This window comes from Panthera leo, chromosome A2 (assembly GCF_018350215.1).
Source record: "Panthera leo isolate Ple1 chromosome A2, P.leo_Ple1_pat1.1, whole genome shotgun sequence".
Taxonomy (NCBI): Eukaryota; Metazoa; Chordata; class Mammalia; order Carnivora; family Felidae; genus Panthera; species Panthera leo.
In genome coordinates, this window is record NC_056680.1 from 157,232,124 (window position 1) to 157,253,847 (window position 21,724).

Here is a 21,724-nt window from a genome sequence, read left to right on the forward strand (position 1 = left end):
TGTACCACACTTTATCTATGGATCTGTTGAAAAACATCTTTTTTGCTTTGGCAATTATGGATAAAGCTGCTATAAGCTTTTAGGTGGACATAAGTTTTCAACTCATTTGGGTAAATACTAAGGAATGCATTTGTTAATTCTTATGGTAAGGCTACACATAGTTTTGTAAGAAACAGTAACTCGGCCTTCCAAAATGACTACCATTACACAATCTCATGAGCAGTAAATGAGAGCTCCTGTTGCTTTCTATCCTCACCCACATTTGTAATTGTTACTGTTTTAGATATTAAACCATTTTAATATGTGCATAGTCATATCACATTGTTGTTTTACCGTGCAGTTCTCTAATATATGATGTTGAACATCGTTTCATATGCTTATTTGCCATCTGTTTTTTTGTTTGTTCTGTTTTTGTTTTGAGAGAGAGAGAGAGAGAGAGAGAGAGAGAGAATGCACAATTGGGGAAGGGGCAGAGGGAGAGAGTGAGAGAATCTTAAGCAGGCTCCACTCCAAGCGCTAAGCCTGACTCCAGCCTTGATCTCCTGACCATGAGATCGTGACCTGAGCCAAAATCAAGAGTTGAATGCTTAACTCACTGAGCCACCCAGGTTGCCTCTTTCTATTTGTTGCCTTTAGTGATATGTTTCTTCAGATACTTCACCCATTTTTTATTTGGGTTTTTTGATTTCGTAGTATTAAGTTTGAAGACTTCTCTTTTGAAAATACCAAATTATGAGGTATGGGTTTTTCCAATATTTTCTCCCAGTCTGTAGCATGTATTTTTTCATTCTCTTCACAGTGTCTTACACCAGTTTATAATTTTAACTAAGTGCAATTTATTCTTTTTTCATGAATCATGCTTTTAGTGTTGTGTCTTATGTTTTTAAATGTTTAATTTTTAGAGAGAGAGAGAGAGAGAGAGGGAGAATGAGCTGGGGAGGGGCAGAGAGAGAGGGAGACACAGAATCTGCAGCAGGCTCTAGGCTCTAAGCTCCAAGCTGTCAGGACAGAACCCAACGTGGGGCTCAAACCCACAAACTATGAGGTCGTGACCTGAGCTGAAGTCAGCTGTTTAACCAACTGAGCCACCCAGGTGCCCCTAGTGTTTTATCTTCACTGTAATCTCAAACCCATGGTCACCTAGATTTTCTCCTATGTTACCTTCTAGGAATTTACATTTTTTTGCACATTACATTTAGATCCATGATCCATTTTGAGTTAAAATTTTTTGAAAGGTATAAGGTCTGTGTCCAGGTTCGTTTTTTGTATGGGGATATTGTGTCAGCTATATGGGGCCTTTTGTATATCCATAAACACTTTAAAATCAGTTTGTTGATATCTCCAAAATAATAGCTGGTATTTTGATTGGGATAGCATTGAATCTATAGGTCAAGTTGTAAATAAATCCTATCCACAAACATAAAATATGTCTCCATTTATTTAGCTCTTTAATTTCTTTCATCAGAGTTTTCTAGTTTTCGTCATATAGATGGCGCACATATTTTCTTAGATTTATACCTAAAGTACTTCATTTTTTAGGACTAATACGAGTGGTGTTGTATTTTAAATCTTAAATTCCAATTATTCACAGCTAGTATATAAGAATTGACATTTATACATTAACCTTGTATCCTACAACCTCACTATATTCATCTATTGGTTTTTAATGGCATTGTTGTTGATTCCATCACATTTCTACAAAGACAATTATGTCATCTGTGAAAATGTCAAAATTTTTTCTTATCTTGCAGTCTGTATTATTTTTATTTATATATCTTTGATTTATTCCATTGGCTAGGACCTTTAGTACAACAGTAAAGAGAAGTTCCTTGCCTTTTCATCTGACCTTAGAAAGAATGCATTCAATATTTCACTGCTAAATATTATGTTTGTTCTATCATTTTTGTAGATACTCATTGTCATATTGAAGAAGATCCATTCTTTTCTGTTTATTGTATTTTTTAAAGTTAAGTATACCATTGAATTCTATCAAAAGATCTTTCTACATTCAAATAATACAGTATTTTTTTATCTTGTTAATATGGCAAATTACATTGGCTGATTTTTTCAAATATTAATGAAACTTTACATGCCTAGGGGAAAATACCATTTATTTGTGACATACTATATGTTTTATATTGTCAGATTCTATTTGTTAATGTTTGGTACAATAACTGCATCTAAGTTCATGAGGGATATTGGTCTGGAATTTTTCCTTCTTCTAATGTCTTTGGTTTTGCTAACATAATGTTAATCTCATTAAATGATTTGAAGCATATTTCCTCCAATTCAAGTTTTTAGAAAAGCTTGTGTAAAACTTGGGATTGTTCCTTTCTTTAACGTTTGGCAGATGTTACCAATGAAGGCATGTGGGCTTAAGGTTTGTTTTTCTTATTGAGATATAATTGACATATAACATTGTATTAGTTTTAGGTATACAACAGAGTGATCTGGCATACGTATATATTGCAAAATGATTCCCACAGTAAGTTTAGTTAAAATTCATCGCCACACGTACGTTTTTTTTCTTGTGATGAAAACTTTTAAGATCTACTCTCTTAACAACTTTCAAATGCACAGTATAGTATTGTTAACTATAGTCGCCATGATGTACTTTATATCCCTAGGACTTAGTTGTCTTATAATTGAAAGTTTGTACCTTTCGGCCACCTTCACCCATCTCACCGACCTTTCAGCCCCTGCCTCTGGCAACCACCTGTGTCTTTATATTTAAAACAGATTTCCTGTAGAGAGCACAGCTACATTTTAGGCCAGATTTGTGTAGGGTGCTCTTCTCCGCATCATAGGATGTTTGCAGCGTTCTTGGCCTGTACAGACTAGATACCAATACCTGAGTCCCACTCCTGCCCCCCATGTGACAACTAAATGCATCTGCAAACATTGTGAAATGTTGACAGGGAGGCAAAATAATTCCCGATTGAGAATCACTGGTTTACGCCTTGTAACTTTTTTTGCCATCGTTGGCACATTCGAGTTTAAATCTACCATTTTATTCTTTTCTTTTTGTTTCACTTGCGTTTCTTCCCTTGCCTGGCCTTCTTTTAAACTGAGTAATTTTTAGAATTCCATTTTAACTGCTGTAATAATTTATTAATTATACCCATTTATATGATTTTTAGTGGTTTCTCTAAGATACACTGAATACATCTTTAACGTAACACAGTCTACCTTCAAATAATATTATAACTACTCAAAATGTAGTACAAAAGCTTTACAGCCATGCATTTTCTTTTCCCCATTCTTGGCTCTTGTTGTTACCCAAAGATTGTTCTCTTGCTTCTTTTTGCCTCAATAGATTCCTCATATGCTTGCGTTGATCAGCACCTAGCTGAAGATTTGAAAGGAAATACATATTGATCGGGTTATTTTGGCTTCTCTAAAGATCAAACTCTGTCTCCTCCCCTCAGGGAGATTTCTAGAATCTGCTTGGATTCTCCTTCTCACACTGTAGGAGACAGAGTGATGGCATGATGATAGTTTTATCCATGGAAATCCTGGCATCTCTCCCATTTTCCAACTTGCTTTTCGGGATTACTCACAGTTACTTTATTTTTTTAATTAAAATTTTTTTTAATGTTTTGTTTATTTTTGAGACAGAGCGTGAGTGGGCGGAGGGGCAGAGAGAGAGAAAGAGAGACAGAGAATGAGAAGCGAGAGATCATGACCAGGGCCGAAGTTGGACGCTTAACCAACTGAACCACCCAGGTGCCCCTACTTTGTGTTTGTAAGTGTTACCAGACGCGTGATGATATCTTTCTGTCTCTCTGTGATCTACATCGTAATAAACTTGAGGCTTTATCCTGTGACCTAAAGAAATCCAAAGACGTCCTCAATATTTCTGAGGGTTCTGGAAAGTACGTGGATTTGCAAGATCAGCTCTGGCTCTTGCCTCTTCTCCACGTTCACTTTCTTCGCTCCATATGATGACAACAGTGCGTAGCAATTCAAACCGTCCCTGTTGGCACACACCCACACCCCTACCCCTTACCCCCAACTCCCTCTCCACGTTTCACCCTGTGCACCGTTTTTTAGTTTTGTAGACTGATAATCTGTGGGACATTAACAAGTTATGTATTAACCATCCTTCCTCTCAAAAGATTTTTGGGCAATTTTGATAACAGGGAGAATTGTCATTGTCCTCTCACTCCAAGAAAATTCTAGCTTTTCACGGTCTTACTAGAATCTCTTTCTCCTTTTTTCTGTCCTGTTGCCTTCTCCCTGTGATTGCCCCTCAAATTTGAAATCTATCTCCCGTTATTACCCAGAGCCATTGAATTATGTCCTGGCCCTCCTTTCAAGCTTGAACACCCTGAAGTATCTGTTTCAGTCCCCAGGCTAGATAGTCACCTCCGTTGCATGGGGGAGAACCCCAAATCTAACAACCTTAGTTAAGAAGGGGGTATATTTTCCTTATGGAAGCAACCTTGGGAAGAACAGGGATATCCCAGGGGTAACTAGAAACAGAGATTTGAGCTCCTCAGAATTTCCCCCGAATCTCCTTTCTGATCTCCTTGTATGGTGACTGAATTTCCTCACACTGATTTCCTCCAAGATGCTGCATCCGGACTGTATCATTTCCCAGGCATGGCCTCCAGTTCACCACAGTTCCTAATCTTTGCTGCATATTAGAATCACTTTGGGAGCTTTAAAAAATTCAAATGCCAGGTCACACCCCATACCAATTAAATAAGGACGACTGGGGGTGGGAGCCAGGCATAAATGTCTTATTTAGGGAAAAAACAAGAGCCTAAGCCTTTTATAATACTGCCCATGTATGTGTGTATAACTTGTCTCCAAATCTAATTCAGAGAAACATTTAATGCCTAGGCTGGAATTAGGGGTTCCATGAGCAAGTCTATAAGAATACTTAGTATGAGAATTCATTTGCCCATCAGGGGCATTCATGCTTTACCCAAAGAACTTGGAGCCCCGAGTCCTTAAAAAATTTCTGTTCCTTAAATTAGCCGTCAATAGCAAATATACATTTGCTCCCACTGGAAGGCCTACATGGTGCTTACATTCTTTTCTTTTTTTCTTTTTTTTTTTTAACCTAAATTTCTAAAACATTTCGATCTGTTCAGTCTGGCTTGGGAATGCTACAGAAATGAGTAGAAAAGTGGATGTATATGGTTCACATACAGAATTTTGTAATCTCTGTATAATGTTCCTATAAGCTTCTAGCTATTCCAATTATAAGGAGCCTGTGGTTTTTCTTAACTACAATGTGGTTATCTATCTCTGGAATGTTTTGATACTTTTGTGACAAAACAGGAATTTATCTGATATATGTGAGCCTCCTGCACTTCTCAGACCAAGTTTGAAAAATGTACATTCATGCAGGGAACCCTTGACTTATTGAAGGTGTGTTATTCCTTCTCAAGCCTTGTAAATTGAATGTTTCAGAAGACACACATAGTTGCCTATAAGAGGTAAAGCATTTTCTTGGGTTTACGACTATTTTGTAATCTTAGTGGCAGATATTTTAGTATTTACTAAGGATCTATTTTGAAATGGCTTCCAGCTTTTCGAGTTCACTCCACCCAACTCAAAGCGATTTTCTTCTCTATCCTTATTACACTTCACCGGATCTGATTTACTTTGTAAAACAGCAGAGATTTCTAAGGGTGGCATTGGTGCTGCCTTGGCCCAATGAAATAAATCTCCAGACTTGTTCCATTTATTGTGCTCTGTTGTTTATTGAATTAACTCCCATGAAGAACAGTCATGATACTTTGGAAGAAAAGTTTTGGCAATAAAATTTGCCTTTATGAAATGCAAGCAGTTTTTTGAAAAGCCCCATTGAACCTATGTTGAGCCAATGAACACTGAAATCACTTCATGTATTTATCCGTTCATCAAATATTTTTTAACTGCAATACAGTTACTGAACTGCCTGGCTACTATGTTTGTTAAGACACAGAAGTCTTCTCAGAGATTTTGGGGGCATAGGACAGGTCTGTGGGGGTACAGGCAAGCCCTGGTGTAGATTCTAATAATTTTTTTCCCTGAAAATCCTGGGAGAATTTATCTGGCATTTCCTCTGCCCACTAGTTCTTCCGCATCTCCCTCCCCTCAATACCACTAAAACAACTGTCGCCTCGGCAATGAGCAAAATCACCCTACCTTTCTGGTGCTAACTGATCTGCTTGTTGAAATGTTCACGATAGAACCCCTCTTTAATCCTTGGACCCCAGCCCCGATACTGTGATCTAGTCGGTGGGGCTCGGTTATCAGGTTGTTTTTTCAAAAGCTCCCAGGCGATTGCAGAGTTAGGCTAAGCTAACACCTCTAGGGAGATTGCCAAGGGTGATTGAGACACTGCGGCAGAACTGGACAAGTTTCCAGGGAGACAATTGATTTCTATTGCACCTGTTGCCCTGTGGGTTGCATATGGCTCTGGATTCAAACATGAGTATTTATTTTTGTACCTTTGCTTTTTGTTACCCGTAGTTCAGAACATCTTGCTTGGCCTCAAACAATCTCAGTTCAAATTCTGTGTATGCCATCTATTGTTACAGGGACCCTGGATACATTCGCCTAAACCTCCTGAAACTCCATTAACTGATGGGTAAAGTGGGAAGAATGGAATTGTGTCTCAGAGTTCTTGTGCTGTTTAAATGAGTGAGATCAGTATATCAAATCCTCAGCAACCTCCATAACAGAGAAAACACTCTAATGGTGGCCTCTGCTGTCACATAGTAGCAGACAATATTTACCCGGTACGTGTGACTTCAGGTTCCTCTAAGGCAAAATTGGGACAAAAAATGAGTCTTTTCAAATTTGACAAGATGTTCAAATATTGTTGTGACTCCTAAAAAGCATTAAATGTAAAATATTCTATAGGTCACCAATTTCCAGCTTCATTAAGCTCTGAAAAATAAGAATTTTGAAGTGAAGGCTCTCCGCAAACATAAATCCAAAACACTTCAATGCTTTCTCCTGTGCACAAATGGCAGAAATCTGAAATCGTCTGCCAAGATGATTAACGGTGAGAGATCTGATCTCTGAAGTCATCAAAAATAATCAAGGCCAAATTTCATCTAGTGGAGAGTGCCGGGGTCCGTTTACTTCCAAGTGCTCCAGATTAAGATAAACGCGCAGGGTCCTTGGAAGCATGTATTCTAGAAAGGCAGCGCCAAGATGTACCGTACAATTTGCAGTGAGCCTGGGCTCAAGAATCTCTCCCAGCTGCTGTTCAAACATGGCCGCCACTGCAAATTTAAGTCACGGGCAGAATTATTTAGAGATTTGTATGTGTCTCCTGTAATTCAAATCCATTGCTGGCATTTATGACTATTTATGTGTTTATCAAATTGTGCTGTAATCCAGATTTATGCAAGAGGTGAATTACAGATAATTTTTCACTTTATAAAAACGTTCTACCATATAAAATGCCATCCACTACAGATTACCTTAAGTAATGAGAGATAATAAGAGTGTAGAAGGGAATAAACATTGGAATCAGACAGACTTGATGTGAATCCAAACTGTATCACTTACTAGCGAATTATTTAATTTCTCCAAATCTCAGTGTTTCCAGTGACCAAAGGGAGCTTTTAATTACTGTTTCAGAAATGTTTTGAAAAAATCCTTCACCAAGTTACTTTTGTAGAGTGCCCAGCATGATTTCAAGCATGTAGTCAATTTCAACATAGATTGGTTTCCATCTCTCTTTTGCCCTTCTTTCTTTGTTTGGTCCATATGCAGTGCAACATTCCCCATCCCTCTTCTTTTTTATTTCAAAGCTCATTTGGAAATAATTCTGGTACATAATATTTTAGGAAAGAGGGTTAATCCATGCGAACAGTGATAAATATTGTTGCCAGTAATAACTGCTGCTGAAAGTCCCTCATGGTGTGCTGAGGAAACAGTGGAAGGAAAAGTAAAGAAAACTGAGAACGGCCTGTTCAACTGTGTAGGTTTTCCATAGGGTCTGATTTTTGTAGATTCTAATTTGATCTGATACCCATTAGTCCTTGTATGCACAGGGCAATTGTCTGGGACATTAATATCTTGGAGGGAGGTTTCTTTTAATGTTTATTTATTTTTGAGAGGCAGAGCATGAGCAGGAGAGGGGCAAAAAAACCAGGAAGACGCAGAGTCTGAAGCAGGCTCCAGGCTCTGAGCTGTCAGCACAGAGCCCAATGCGGGGCTCAAACTCATGAACTAAGATCATGACCTGGGCAGAAGTTGGATGTTTAGCCAAGTGAGCCACCCAGATGCCCCTCTGGGAGGAGTGTTCTAGGCACCAGTGAATCATATTCAAATATTGAGTTCCTTGGGTCTAAGTGATCTGGGAGTGGGAGGTGCCGGGGTGTGAGAAGCTCCAAAATCAAGAGAGGTAATAGAAGGAGAAGGTGAGACCATATTGGGAGCTTCCTAACAAATTTGCCAAAGGCTGATTTCCGCCATATGTGCATGACTCTGTTACTGACAAAGTCATTTTCTGTAAATAGTGCCCATACAACCTCCTAATTTTCTACAAGAATGAGCTATTGTTAGGTAGCAGGAACCCTTCCATAAGGAGGAAGGTAGATAGCATGGAAACTGCACGTGGCCATTGTGATCAAGCCAAAGAGCTGAGTGGTCTTCCCAAAGCATAAAATAATTCAGGATTAGAGCAATTATCAAAGACAGATTTAGCTTATCCACAGCTTCACAAAGAACCAAGCTTTTGGGCCAGGAGCCAAAGGAATTTCAGATAAAGTTTGGGCTGTTGGTCCATAGGCATAGGATATTTGAAATGGGTTTATATGTGTGACATACTAGGTAGGAAATATATATAAAATTTCAAAAGATGTATAATTTCTAAAATTTGTAGGCATTATCTAAAGTGAATTACATACCTGGGTCACCACTGTGCTAGTGAAACATTGGGCCTTCGAACCGTTCGTTAATTTGTCTGCTCTTGAGCAGTGATCCTACATCTGAGATTTGAGACACAGGATCCCTTTGCACACCTTTTGCCCGCTGTAAGAATGATAATATTAATGAAAATAACAATGATAGAAACTTCACAAATGTTTCTTTTGAGGGCTTCCAGTGTATCAGTCATTCTGCTGATTTGATCCTCACTCATTTCCAACTCACAAAACTCTGTGAGAGCAATATTGTTACAAGTTTAATTTTACAAACAATGGAAAAGAATGCTTAGAGAAATTGAAAATCATTTCTGGCACAATCAGGCTTCAAATTCCAGTCTGTTGATCTGCACAGCCTGAGCTACAACCCACTATGGTAATCACCTTCTAGAACAAGGGCTGGCAGACTTTCTCTGTAAAGAACTAGAAAATATATTTTAGATTTTTTGAGGCATATGGTTTCTTTTGCAACTACCCAAGGCTGCTGTGATAGCACAAAAGCAGCCATAGACAGTGCCTAAAGGAATTAATATGACTGTGTTCCAATAAAACTTTATTTACAAAAACACATGGTGGGCTGGCTTTGGTCCATAGGCCGTAGTTTGCTGACTACTCTATAGCATCCCTTGTCCCATAAAACCTAACCCAATAAGGTCCGTGTTCTATATCTGCACTGCCAGATATAGTAGCCATTAGCCATGCACAGTTACGGAGCTCTTCAAATGTGGCTAGTATGACTAAGAAACTGAACTTCAAATTTCCATCTCATATTAATTATTTAAATTTCCTTTTAAATAGCCCCATGAGCCTAGGGGCTGCAACATTGGGCAGATTAGATTATAAGTTTTGGCACATACACCAGTTCTAGCCATCATGGCATAGATTAGACATGATTAGCCTGGACTTCTCTTAAAAACATGACTTCAAAGAACAAATAAAATTGTCAGTTATAAAGCATACAGGGCAAATAAAAAATCAGAACAAAATAATTTGTGAGAATTATTATCTCAGCTTCTCTTCTCAAAAACCATTTTTAGATTAATGTAGAAATGGAGTTTTCTCTTCACTTGTTTGGGCATACACAGCTCTTTCATTAAAATTTTCTCTCTTTCTCTCTCTCTCCATCTTTTCTTCCTGGGGATATGTAGAGCCAAGGGATTATCTCCACTCCGTTTCCCTTGGCAGTTCAATAGCCTGGGGTTCTGTTCTGAGCCCCAGAAATACCAGCTCTGTGAACTTTGGGCAAGTTATTCCTTTCACTTGTCCTTCTGCCTCCGTCCTAATTTATGTTATATTGTTAATTCATTTCCCACCATTGTAAGCTTTCGCCCTAACCAAATACACAATGTGGATCTTCTTTGCCATTTCGGCTGCCCATACTTCTTTCAAGGGCAGGTTATTGACATTTATCTTTTTTTCTGGGATACCAAATTCTGACCATATACAAACCAACACTCGGCAATTAGTTATGACAATAATATACAAATGAACACAACTCATTTCCTTCCTATTGTTTAAATTGTTTGCAAAAAGTGACAGATCTGCTAAAATGGATAAAGACATTAGGTCCTGCCATGGACTAAATTTTGTCCCCTCCACGTTCTTATGTTGAGCCCTAATCTGCAGTGTGACGGTATTTGGAGATGGGGTCTTCATGAGGTTATCAGGTTTCCATGAGTCATGAGGGTGAGGCCCCTGTGATGGGATAGTATCCTTTTAAGAAGAGGAAAATAGAGATCTCTCTGTCTTTTGGCTACATAGTAAGAAGGCCATCATATGCAAGTCAGGAAGAGAGTTGGTACCAGGAATTCAATCTACTGTCATGGTGATCTTGGTCTACCCAGACTCAAAAGCTGTGAGAAATAAACATCTGCTGTTTAAGATAAGTCTCCAGACCTACACTATTTTGTTACAGCAGCCCCAGCTGACCGAGACAGGCCCTCAAGGGTCTGGCTCTGTTTGAGAGTGCTTACCTCAGCCATATCTCATGCCCAGCCACACCATCACAGAAAAGAACAGGTTACGTCCCTGTTTGAAGAGGTTTGCATATGTGAGATCCTATAAAACTTATCTTTGTATGCACCATGACATCTTGTATATGTCAGGGAAAGTTGCATGCACTTAAAACCAAAATATTCACCAAACTGAGTTCAGTAAAACCGTGGTTTGCGAACATAATTCATTCCGGAAACATGCTTGTAATCCACAGCACTTGTATATCAAAGCAAATTTTCTCATAAGAAATAATGGAAGCTCCAATGATTTGTTCCACAACCCCAAAATATTCATAAAAATGATTACAACACTGTAATATAAAATATGAAGAAAAATAAATTAACCTGCACTTACCTTTGAAAATCTTCGTGGCTAGTGTGAGGGAGACAAGAGAGAGGAAGGTTATTGTGTAGGATGACTTTCACTATCACTAACAGATGTTAACTACAGTACGGTATTAATAAACTCTTGTCATAGACTGTATTTAATGTAACTGGCAATAAGACAGCAGAGGAAGGGGTCTGTGTCTACAGTCAGCCTGACCTAGAACAAAGTAAAGCATTCCTAAGCTTAGTCTCATATGGAAAAGTAGAGGACTGTCCATACATGCTTTGAAGCAACAAAAAATACATTCGTTCCAGTTGTGGGCACCTTAAAACATTCTGAAAAATCACTGATTTCTGCCAAACACTGTGGCCTGAGACCGAGCATCTGAGCATGGGAGAGGATCACCCATAATCCCTCAGAGAGAGAGAGAGAGAGAGAGAGAGAGAGAGGGAGGAGAACCATTGGCTCAGTTGCGATCTTGTGACATTCAGCATCACATCATGTACTACTCGTATCGCTCGTTTATCAAGTGAAAATTGATTAGAAATATTTGCTCATCTTGTGGAATGCTCGCAGAACAAGTTACTCACAATCCAAGGTTTTACTCTAGGCATTATGTTAGCTACTAAAAATGTAGCATTGTAATATATATGCATACTGAAATCGTTTGAAGTTAAAAAGAAGAAGTACATTTGAGGCTTTCAAAGTAATATTTCATTGCCCATCAATTTCCCACTACTCAGCATTTGGTCACTGAGATATACATATACTCACCGATTTAATACGGAATTTAAATATATCTATAACTATCGATATATAGATACGTATATAGAATATCTATAGAGATTCACATGTCATCATGCACCGGGATCTGAAAGTGTGAATGTGTATACTTACAGGCTTCTGGAAAGCTTTTCTGATTTGCTGTGCTAACGATGAAGCCCGTCGTTCAATTGCCAATACTGAATCATGTAATGCGAAAACTGTCTTGAAGTTTTGAGGCTACAAAGAAGAGGCAGCATCATTTCATATAAACATTGTCTCAACCTCCTTGGCTGCTTTCGTGGACATATTTTTCTGCATATTTAAAGTTTATAGCAGAGCACAAGGTTTAGAGTTTCTTTCCATATTCCAACTTTATAGCAAAGCCACAACTACATATTAATACAGCAGCTGTAATGTATTTCTAGTTAAGCTGCCATAAAGTCTAGGGCTTTCCACATCATCACTTTTGAAGGTCGGTGCCACAGAGAAAAAAAGCCATTTGTACTGGATCGCCATGGTGGTTTGTAATATACATGGTAATAAATATCGCAATATATTTCATTTTTATACGTTTTTGATGAAGAGGTAAAAGTGCATCTTCTACAGTTGCTTTTCAGAAATTGCTCATCTGTTTGGAACGAGGGGAAAAGACACTGAAGCTAAACATTATTTATCGAGACATCCCCGCTCTTCACTCACACCGCAGCAGAAATGAGGAGACGATGCCAATGATATTTCACTTATAGTATTGATTTCCAGAGCTCGCCCCGTGAAAGCCCTGCGTGTGTATTCGAGATAAATGTGAGAAAATGGAGACAGTCTGACAAGCACCGTTTCCGTTGTTTTTTATTTTTATCATTCTGATAATTTACATCCTTTTGAAGCGTAATTGGAAATGTCTTTCAGAAGGCACTTCACGGCTTTCACGTGGTGCCTGATACTTGTGAGTGCATGGGAAACATTTAATTGGGCACGGGTCTCAGGGTGTATCCACACACACACACGTGTGTATATATAAAACATAAATTTAGTTTCAGCGTGTATACACACACGTACAGTACACACACGCACATCTGTATGTATACATACAACATAAATTTAGTTTCTTACAGTAATACAGAGTTCAGCGAACAATGCTGTTGTGTTCACCTATGAAGGCTGACTTAGGTGAGGCGGAAACAGGTGTCTCCTTCCTTGCCTTCCTTCCTTCTGTTTGGCTCCCGTCTGGTTTTCCTCTTTCAATCAGAGGCTAATAGGGACTCATCCCTATTAGCTAAGCTAACTCTCTTCCTTTTTCCTTTCATGTCGTCCTGACCGGGACAACTTTTTATGCAAAGTCACTCCCAAAATAGCCTGTTGTATTTCTCATTGCCATGAACATCTACCAGGATGAGAAGAGTGATCTTCAGAAGGGAGACAGCCGTGAACATGCAAATCAGCTGGGTGCACCCTGCGTGCAGGAGAGGAAGGAGCGGGAGGGAGGCTTGCTCCAGCTTTCGTGTGCTGTGCTCTGCTCTCGCTTCTCTGAGCCACATCAAAGGGCTCCCAGAGCCCCACTTCCTCTGCTCTCCTCTTCCAGCCCAAAGTGGGAAGCCCTACAGTGCGGGGACCTTAGCAAGGTCTGAGACTGGAGGTCACCATTCTGATCTCTTACCCCTTTTGTTTTTTCCTTCTCAATTCCCAAATTAGGTCCCTGCACTTAGTCATGTTTCTTGTGTCTAAGCTTTAAGGGTTTCTTTCTTTTATTAAGAATGATAGACAGTGAGCAGCCATGGCCTTACAATTAAAAAGTCCCGGGAGATCCAAGTGTGCTTGCGTAGAGTTTCAACAGTTAGCAAAGTACTGTTTCATAAAACGGAAATTAACGCTACCTACTAATAAGGCACATCCCCATTGATCTCAGCAATTTCTGTGAAACCTTGGAATATTCGTTTAATTTCCAATGAGCGCAGTCCATGTATACATTTCTTTGGACGTATACTCATACAAAAGCAAGGGAGTAATAAAGATAGAAATACACTTCTTACCTATAATTTTAGAAATAGTGTGGGGTTTTCAGCAAAGATGCTCATCACATAATAATATAGTTGGCACAGAATGTTACATTAGTTTCAGGTGTACAATGTAGTGATTCAACAAGTCTATACCTTATTCTTGGCTCATCGCGAGCATAGCTACCATCTGTCACCATACAATGTAGTACAATCCTATTGACCATATAAGGGTATATACTTTTTCATAACTAGGATTTTAGACGCATAGAATTGAGTTACACTAGTTGGTGAAATGAGTGATTTTCAGTAAAATACATCTGTGCTCATATATATGTACATGTGTGTTGACATTTCTGTGTCTAGAGACAGAATATAAGAGAATACAGAGAAAGAGATACATTCTCACTTTTCATACATAAACTAAACCGGGGTTATTTTCAAAGTTGGAATTTCTCAGTGTTACTTCAGAGCATATCATCAAGAAGACACACGATGAACACGACCAAAGTCAGTTTCTGAAGATCAAGGGAGGACCTTCTGTCGAGGTGAAAAATTAACGGAATGAAAAATTAAATCTATTACAGCTCACTGATGTGATTAACTTTACGATGTATGTAGTTGTTCAGGATGATTGTGAACACAGATTACATATAGTGGAATTCTATTTTTAGAAAAGCATCTAAAATCCACATTAGTGAGAACTTCGGAGGCAATCCACAAGAGACAGTTTACCTGCCGAATTTGTACAGATTATTTTCTTCGTTATAAATTTAATTTAAAATGTTTCTTTTCAGTTTTGAGAAATAATTGACAGACATCACTGTATAAGTTTAAAGTGTAGTGATATAGGAGTTACACTTTTGTGAAATGACTACCACAATAGGTTTAGTTGTCATTTGTCAGATGAATAGAGAGTCTGGCAAGCTAAGAGGAATACAATGGGGAGAGGGAGATTCTTGAGAAAGTTCCCTACAGGTTCTAGTTGATTAGTAGTTAGTAGTAGTTAGTTGATTGATTCGTTTATCAGTATTGTCTGTTCAATCACTATTGGTATGTTTCGATTACGGTATCTTTTTTACGCTGTGTTCGGAAGGCATGATTTAGCAGTACCATTTACTAAACAAAAATTAATCAAATCAAAAACCCTGAGGGCTTTAGTTGAATTCAGGCTGGAAATGGATCAATTGGCTATCTTAGCTATACTTTCTCTCTCAAAGTGTAATGATATTAGGCTCTACCACTTGGCTTTTAAGTAAACTTACATTGCTCTGTTCATATCTCCACTTACCGTAACTAGAACTTCCAGTGCTATGTTAAATAGAAGTGGTGAGTAGGTACGCTTGTTTTTCTCCTGTTTCTAACTAGAAAACACTCACTCTTTCACTATTACCTATGATGTTAGCTGTAGGCTTTCACTAGACCCCAGTCTCAATTTGAAAACATTCTTTTCATTCGTAGCTTGCTGAGAGTTTTTATCATGATGATCGTGAAATTTTGTCCAGTGTATTTTCTTCATCTATTAAGGCAGTCAAATAGTTTTTAGTTTTAATAACACAATTTGGTGAATTCCACTGATTGGTATTCAAATTGTTAAGCCAACTTTGCACTCTGGAGATAAATTCTAATTTGTCATGGTGTATTGCTTTTAAAAAATGCATTTCCCGATTTCATTTGCTAAAATTTAAAAAAGATTTTTGTGACTCTCTTTATGGTAGATAGTATAGGCTGAAGTTTTTGTTAATTTTTTTGTCTGGCTTTGATATCAGGGTAATGCTGTCCTCTTAAAATGAACTGGGAAATGCTTCCTGCTATTCTAGTTCCTGGATCAATTTGTGTAGGATTAGGATTATTTCTTTTATAAATGTTTGGTAGAATTCAACAGTGCAGGCTTGTGAGCCTAGAATTTTCTTTCCGGAAGGATTTTTAACCCCAAGTTTATTTAAATGATATTTGGGTTACCTATCTCATCTTAAGTGAGCTTTGGTTGTTTAGGTCTTTAAAGGAATTTGTCCAATTCATCTAAGTTTTCAAATTTATTGGCATGAAGTTGTTCATGATATTTATTATATTTTAATGTCTATACATTCTGAAGTGAAGCCCCTCTTCTCATTTATAATGTTAGAATAGGATCCTTAATTCTTTTTGTTTTCAAATGTCTTACTCTAGGTTTTTCAATTTAATGATTTTTTCCCCAAAGAACCAACTTTTGGCTTCACTCATTTTATTTGTTTTCTATTTCTTGGATTTCTATCCTTATATTTGATATTAACTTTATACTGCTTGCTTTGGGTTTAATATGCTTTTCTTTTCCTACTTGGTTAGGGTGGATGTTCCTTAGGTCACTGATTTGAGATCTTCCTCATTTTTATTACAAGCATTTATTGCCATGATGTCCCTTATAAACATTGCTTTGGTTATACCCCCCAAATTTTAAGGTATTGTGGCTTCATTTTCTTTCGTTTCAGAATATTATCTTATTTCCTTGGATTTCTGCTTAATCCTGTATTAATTTAGAAATATGTTGTTTATTGTCTCTATTTCTGTGGATTTTTCCTAGATCATTCTGTCATTAATTTCTAGTTTAATTTCATTTTGAATAGAGAACACACTTTGTACGTTTTCAGTCCTTTTACATTTATTGAGGCTTGTTTTGTGGCTCGGTGTATGCTCCACTTTGATGAATATTTTAAGTGTGCTCAAAAGCCCATATGCTGGTATTTGGGGAAGAGTTAGCCATCAATATCAATTAGGTCAAGTTCGTTGATGGAGTTGCTCAAGTCTTTTATATTCTTATTGATGACTTCTCTACTTTTTCTGGCAGGTCTGAAGGGAGAGTGTTGATCTATCCAAGGAAAATTGTTGACTAGTCTGTATCTCCATTAAGTTCCACCAGTTTGTTTCCTCCTTTATTCTGAACCTATGTTTTTTTTTTTTTTGGATGCATCCACAATTGTGTTTTTTATATCCTGCTGAGTCAATCTCTTTATCATTATAAAATATCCATCTTTATCCCTAATAAATTTCTTTTTAAAATCTACTTCATTTTATATCACTTTTGTAGCATTTAAACTGTTTATCCTCCTTGTGTCCTTGTATATAAAATTTGGGTTTTTTTTTTGTTTCTTTGTTTCCCATAATACTGAGGTACAATTAACATACAGCAGTGTGTAGTGTAAGGTATACAGCAAAATGATTTGATTTGCATGTGCTATGAAGTGACTACTACAAGTTTAGTTAACATCCATCATCTCATACAGATAGAAAAAAAATAAAAAGAAAAAAAAGCTTTTTTCCTTTTAAGTAAAGCTCTTAAGATCTACTCTCTTAACAACTTTCAAATTTACAGACAGTGGCATAACTTGTTTTTTATAGACAACTTATAGTTGTTTTAGCTTTCTTAATTCTGTCTAAAACTTTCCGATTTTTTATTCAGTGTTTAGACTATTTATATTTAATGTTAGTTTATTTTATTCATCAATATAATTTGATTTAAATCTATGAGCTTATTGTTTATATATGCCCCATCTGCTCTTTGTTTCATTTTTTTCTCGTCTTCCCTTGTATTAACTAAGTTTATTCTTATGATTTCATTTTATTTCTACTTTGTGTCTTATCAACTATACATCACTGTTTTCTTTCATTAAAGTGGTTTCTTTAGAGATTTTTTTAAATTAAAAAAAGTTTTTTTATGTTTATTTATTTTTGAGAAGGAGAGGAACAGAGTGTGAGCTAGGAAGGGGCAGAGAGAGAGGGAGACACAGAATCTGAAGAAGTTCTCCACGGTCTGAGCTGTCAGCCCAGAGCCTGATGTGGGGCTTGAACTCGTGACCTGTGATATCATGACCTGAACCAAAGATGGACGCTTTAACTGATGAGCCCCCCGGGTGCCCCAGTTTCTGTAGGAATTTTAATACATATCTTTAACTGCTGGGTCTCCGTTCAAATAACATTGTATCATACCGTGGCAGGGCAAGAAATCTGCACAAACATACCCCCATTTCTTCCTTCCCATCTTTTATGCTATTGTTATCATGCATTTTACTTCTAAATATGTTAAAATACCCACTAGACATTGTTACTATTTTTGCTTTAATTAGTGGGAGGTTAAGATTTGCTTGTAACTTTTTGAGCTTTGTCTACTTTTCATTTTCTGAAGTCAGACTAGATATCCCCTCAGTTACTGGCTTTTATACTCAACTGGTCAGTAGGTATCCAGACAAGGACATTTTCTCTAATCTCTTGCATTTATATTTTCTAATTTAGATTTTTATCACTCTGATAATTGAATCACTCACTTGAATATTATCTACATAGATATTTGTTGCTTAGATATGTATGCATTTTGTTCTTCTGAAGGTCACTCTAGAATTGCTGACCTTCTACATATTTCATAAATGTTCCCTTAGTTACAATATGGTAAGTTTTATACGGTTATAATTATAATTTTATAGCATGGTTAATTTTATCATATTTTGAATAAGTTTAATTCTAAACTAAGGCCTAATCACACCCTATCTACATGTTTTTCCCCCTAATCTACTGACACTCAATTTGACTTCTTCCTTTTAGGTTGTTGAAATATTTCAACACCTACCATTTTTGAGCGACACTGTTTCTGTGGCGGTAAGGGCATAACCAGAATGTACAAATAATTAAATTAGAACTAAAATACGAATATACTAATTACTAAGTGCTAATGTGCTGCTTTTAGGTAAGTATCATGGAGTCAATATTTTTAGGAATTTAATGCTTGAGTATAAATGTATATGATTTTAGTTCTCTGAAAAGTGAATTAGTTTCTTCAAAAGTGCTGAGCACATTGATTTGAAAATTTGTACCTTATCCACCAGCAGCTGCAGTAAAACACTTCATTGTATAAAAGTCAAGAAAAACATTACCTGAAACCATGTTTAAATGAGGTAATTTTTCATTCAAACTATAGCCTGGCCATAAAAATCTAGGGGTCACATTTACAATACGACTCTAGATCAGGATTTAGTTCAAATAAAGACCCTAGTTCTATCTGGGCATCTTGCTCAAACTGACCATGATGAATGTAAACCTCTTATTTTCAATAGTTAGTATATTTAAGGTAAATTATTTCAGGGCATTGTGAGCTAGTATGGCAGCAGGAACATCAACATTTCATGGAATAAAATACAAAATTAATTCTATTACATCTGAATCTGATTCTCTCAGGTACATGAAAATCACGTAGGGATGGCTCCATACTTTCAGGTTCATAAAATTGCTATAGGGGGTCATAAATTGGCTCTATGAAGTTCACTTTGCCCCCAGGAGAAACCATGAAGTGCAACATGAGTCGAGCTATGCTGTGTGTGGTAGAGAGAATTAATGCAGCAGGGAAAAAAATTCCACTTTCAGCTTGAATTTAGTTTCACAGGAGCAAAAAGTACAATGCATGAAGAGAAACTAGACATTCACAGTGACTGAAAATATGACTGTTAGCCTCTCCAAAGAGAACTATCAGCCTAAGAAGCAATTAAAATGCAAAAGAAGGGTAGTATTTACATCAAAAGGTAAATAGAATATTTAGACATCTTTAGAGACCAAGATGGAGGAGAAAACCCCTCACTTCGAGTCTCCTTGCTTGTATTTGACGATTCTTCATTAGAATTTTCTTTTTTCTGCCTCTGGGGACCTCACAGTAGGTAGGACCCGAAGGATAGCATTTCTGACCCTTTCATACTCTAATAAATGGGAAGGAAGTATAATGCAGCAATTTTTATTCTAAAGCGGTGACTGAACTTTGTTATTGTTGAGTTCAGAAACCTGTAGGTGTGGTTATTTATCTGTTATCATGGGAAGTTCCTTTGACACTATCAAAAGCTCTCAGATTTCCTTTTTATTTTATTGTAAGGTTTAGAAATATGTAATTATTCAGTCTTTTCTTTAAATTAAATACAATTTGGGGACACAGTTCCTGAAACATCTCTTTTCAATTTCCTGCAAACACCCTTTGAATGGACTCATTCTGCTACAAAAAAATGTATGTTCCCTTTGTCTGACTTTCAAGGCCTCTGTGTTGTGTTATTTCCATTTGTCCAGTCTTATTTTTAACTACTTTTCTTCCTGTGTCTTTTCTTTCCTAAGTCTCAGCAAAGGTGAATCATGTTCCCTGAACTTCTTCTTCTTTATGCTTCTTCTTTTTATATTTCTGCCTTCAAACACCTCTGCTCTTCTCCAGATTCTTCAGAGTCCTTCCTAATGCCTTCAAGCATAAGGAAATTCCCTCCCTAACTCTCCAAGGCACAAGTTGGTGACATTCTATTGTAGTTTGGATTTCTGTCTAATAGAAATTCTGTTCGTGTATCTACCACGGTGTTTAACATATAGTATGGACTCAATAAGTATATTTTGAGTGAATGCAAAATAAATTGATAACTAAAATAACACATATGAAAAAATAACCTTAGGACTACGTGGACAGAAAGTACCTCTTACAGTTTTTCTGGTTGCTTTTCTAACTGGTATTAATTTTTTGTTTCCTCACTGTAAAACATGATGCCATAAAACCTAGATACATCTATAGGTGGTTCCAGCTCATGTCTGGACGGTTCTTTTCTTAGTCCGTTTGGACTGCTATAACAAAATATCACAGACTAGGTAGCTAAGAAACAACAGAAATTAATCTCTCGCAGTGCTGGAGACTGGAAGTCTGAGAACAACATGTCAACATGGACACATTCTGGTGAGGGTCCTCTTCCTGGTTCATAACTGGTACCTTCTTGCTGTGTCCTCATGGTGGAAGGAACTTGGGAGCTCTGTGAGGCCTTTCATTAAGGTGCTGATGCCGTTCGTGAGGGCTCTTCCCTCATGAACAAATCACTTCAAAAAGCCCCCAACTCCTAATACGATCATATTTGGAGGTCAGGATTTCAACGTATGAATTTGGGAGAACAGAAACTTTCAGACCGTAGCAGGAATGAACTGTTAAACCTAAAAGCAATAAAAAAATTCTGAACAAAAGAGTGCCCTTGCATGCATGAAAAACTCCAAGAATCATTTTTTGTTAGAATATCATAAAGAAAATAAGGAAAACAAAAACAGATTGGGTGATAATAGCAAAATACATATGGTAAGGAGATGACATCCTTAATAGAGAAAGCATTCACACAGTTGACTCTACTGATTATATCACTGTGGTCACGTACAGTGATCGGGCACCCCTCTGGGGCTTGAAGAGACATCTGCTTTCTCAGAAACACATGAATTCAAAAATAAGACCAGAGGTTTTTAAGAAGTAGGAATGGATTCTGAAAATGAAATCAGTGATTTCCCACTACAGTGGGATTGAGATTGATTTTTATGATCGTTCCTGTTCTTTTCCAGGTTTCCAGATTTTCTATAATAACCATGAATTATTGCTTCTATGATCAAAAAAATAATTCTGTGGGCATGTATTATTTTTAAGAAATAAAATAAGCTCTACTGAATGCGAACCAGCTACAGGAGCCTCTGTAAGAAAGGGGAGAGTTATTCTCTCAGCTGTAATAGAGACCAAAACAAGGTAGCCTCAGGTCACCCAGCTGAGGGCTATTAAATTGAGCTGAGGGTCTCTCAGTCTCTGATACCTTTTCTGAAGTGTCACCCTTACTCCTGTTCCTCGTGATAAGCAGTCTCTGGGAAAACTATTTCTTAGAGAGATACATTTTACGACAGGAAATGTAGGTGAACCGTAAGCTAGAATAGAAGGATCTATGCTACCTTTCCTGAAAGAAACACCTTCAAATAAATAAC